The sequence below is a fragment of the Mesoplodon bidens genome (assembly GCF_964165515.1).
Source record: "Mesoplodon bidens genome assembly, contig: HAP1_SCAFFOLD_1577, whole genome shotgun sequence".
In the NCBI taxonomy this organism is placed as follows: domain Eukaryota; kingdom Metazoa; phylum Chordata; class Mammalia; order Artiodactyla; family Ziphiidae; genus Mesoplodon; species Mesoplodon bidens.
In genome coordinates this window covers 1-3,083 of record NW_027671823.1, presented here as the reverse complement: position 1 = coordinate 3,083, position 3,083 = coordinate 1, and the positions used below count along the sequence as shown (strand labels likewise).

The following is a 3,083-nucleotide window of genomic DNA, read 5'->3' as shown; positions in this document are numbered from 1 at the left end:
ATTAAATCCTGGAGTATCCACTGGGAACCACACTCTCAACTGTATTCACTGCACCTGACACGTGTCACACACTCAGTAAATATTTGTGGACAGAGGACCGATGAACCCACCCTGAGCCTTTCATTCCTCCCTCAGGAATCTCGAAGTCACAAGAGGATCCCCCTCGGCTTGGATCCACTGTGGTGGCCCAAGGCTGCAGCCCAGGGGCAGGGGAGGTCTCCTCTGCCTCTAAATACTTCTTCTGTACTTCTACTCCACGCAAGCTCCTCTACGCTGGTAAGGGCGCGGGGCTCCTCAGGTGAGGGGGTGCTTGGCTGTGAGGCAGGAGGCACACAGATCCCAGGGAGGCTGAGAGGAAACCCAGGGTCATCAGAGGTGATGAGGGCTCTGTGGAAGAGCCTGGGCAGGATGGCTGAGCTGTTACGAGGGCGTGGATGCCAGCTGAGTGTGTGTCTGTGTGTGTGTGTGTGTGTGTGTGTGTGTGTGTGTGTGAATACTGCTACTACCATGGTGGGGAAGTCAAGGAGCAGGGGCCGGAAAGGTCTGGGCTTGAGGTGGAGGGAAGAGGGACCAGATTAAGCATCTTCAGAGGAAAATGTAGGCTTTGTCTTGGCCTTTGCTTCCAGAGAAGGACAGAGTTCTGCATCATAGACCTCCAGGCTCAGAGCAGGACCATCCAGCTCAGGTCCACACAGCTCACACATACATGCGCCCTCCAGGCACAGCCCTTCTCAGTGCACACATAAACCCCAAGCACGTGATCCACAATGCTCCTCTCCTGCACCACAGCCCCATTCCACAAGGAATGCACCACCGATATTCCCAAACTCACACTCCTCGTCGTACACGCATCCAGCCGCATCCCTCACATACCACAGCCCTCACCACCATACTCCACACCCCTGTATACAGACACCGCTCCAGTATCCCCCCCACGCACATGAAAAGCCCACAGATGACACCAGATACACCACTCCGTCCTACGGCCAACAGACACCAAGCTCACGACATAGCTATGTCATGCAAATGTCCCTCTCTCGTCTACCACACCTGCTCCCTCAGCTTCCGGCATGGCCCATGCATGTTATTATGTTTTTAATTTCCTTTTTCAGGAATCCGGAGATTTCATCGAGACACTGCCCAGCCTAGAGCACCCCTAGCCCAGGATCAGGAAGAAGGAGAGACCGCTTCCCCATCATACTGTGTCTCCTCCTCACCCTCTTCACCCTGTAAGAACTATCTGCACCCAGACAAAGAGGAAAGGGGCATGAAAATATACTACATGCAGGTCCAAGTGAACAAGGGTGTCGCTGTCTCCTGGAAGACAAAGAAACCCTTGGAGTTGCCTGAAAAGCAGCTGAGGATAGAAGAAGTGACCCTTCCTGAGGATGTGTGTGCAGTAGCCACTGACCCCTCTTCTGATGTGTCCACCGAACGCCTCCTGTCTGACAGTGAGCCCACTGGGGAGGAGAAAGAGTATGAGGAAAGGGCAGAGCCAGGCAGCCCATCAGGGTCACCTGCCGTCGAGGAGAGACCCAGCGCCAAGACACCGGACTGGATGGTGACCATGGAGACCGGCTTCAGGTGCATGGCTTGCTGCCGGGTCTTCCCCACCTTGGAGATGCTCCAACAGCATGTGAAGTTCGGCGTCCTGGAGGGCTTCAGCTGCCGTGTCTTTCATCTCACCATGGCCAAGCTGATGGGCAATGTGGAATCCAGAGCACCCCCGAGCAAGAGGAGGAGGAGGAGGAGGAGGAAGAGAAGCAAGAAGAAAAGGAGAATGAGGGAGAGCAGCCCACGGGGGAAGGCCCCAGCCCGAAGAGACCCCGCAGGTAGGGTCTTTTCTCTCTTTTGATTTCCACACAGCAACTGAGATTCATGGGACAGAAGTCCTGGAAGACGGTGTGGCCGTCCCTTGGAAGAGGTAAGGCTTGAGGCTGGCAGTCTTCTGAGCCTATGTCACGAGGGCCCAGAGGAGTCTAAGGGAAGGGGCCGCACACATGGGCTGGTTGACCTAATGGCTCTGCAGTTGCATCAGCTTGGGACACACCCAGCACTACCAAAGGCACTGAGCTCTGTTGACTTAATCAAGAAGGTGGAGCCTTTTCCTAGGAGTTTTCTCAGGGTCTGCACGACGGACCTCAACTCTTAGAGGACGTACTGCCAGCGGCTCCTTCTCGGCAGAGAGAGCCAGGAGTGGTCTGAAGAGAGGACAGGGGCCCTTGCAGGACCGGAACTTTGAGGTCTGAGAGCCTTGGGCCTGAGCCGAGATCTCACCCTGACCACTGGACCTAGCCTTCTGTGACAAAGGGGAATATGAAAGAGAGTCACGTGGAAATGAGGTCCCCCGAGATATGGAAATGTTCCAGAACCTTCGTTGCGTGGTAGTTGATCTGGAGCCAAGCTCACTGTGGTGTGTGTGGCTCTGAGCATTAAGGCAACGCTGGAGGGTAACCCTGACCAGCAGAGCTTGGAGTGCTTCTTGTCTCTTCCTGTTCTACCTCATTTGTTTTATCCCTTCCAGGGAGAAGAAAGGACCCTCGGGATAGTAGCAGACAGAATGCCGTGGTCTGAAGGAGGATGAAGGGACCGGCACTCAGTCTAACATCATATGACAATAGAAACGTCCTATGCAATAAAGGGCATTTTCCAAACCTTTCCTGGAGGTTTTATTTAATTACATTGTTCTATCTATGCATCTATCTGTCATCTACATCTGTATCTTTCAAGGTTTGTGAACAAGCTTTCACATAAGCACTAGAGACGTCCGCCAGCATTTTCCAGAAGAGGCCTGCAAATTGCTGGGGACTCCTCACAAATAGGGAATGGCCACAACCCCTGCCACACAGACTATGCGCGTGGCCCTCCTGACGTACTCCCACTCTCTCTCTGAATTTCCCGAGGTCTCGGATGAGGGTGCTGGCTGGAGGCAATGATCACGTGTAGGCTGAATCTTCTCCAGATTCTGATTCTCTTCCTGGGCATATCGTCCTCAAGCACAGTCTCCATGTCCCTGGCCACACTGATCTCTCTCCTTCAGTCCTTCCCTCCCTCCCCCTCCTGCCTCCCAGTGCAGAGAATAC

General features: G+C 54.1%; 1 pseudogene across 1 annotated transcript; it reads left to right on the top strand.

Moving 5' to 3' along the window:
- The first annotated feature begins 1,105 nt into the window (after positions 1-1,105).
- LOC308610976 (protein FAM170A-like) lies at positions 1,106-3,050 on the top strand (annotated as a pseudogene). The gene has a single exon. The product of its transcript is annotated as a protein FAM170A-like (transcript).
- The last annotated feature ends 33 nt before the right edge of the window (positions 3,051-3,083 follow it).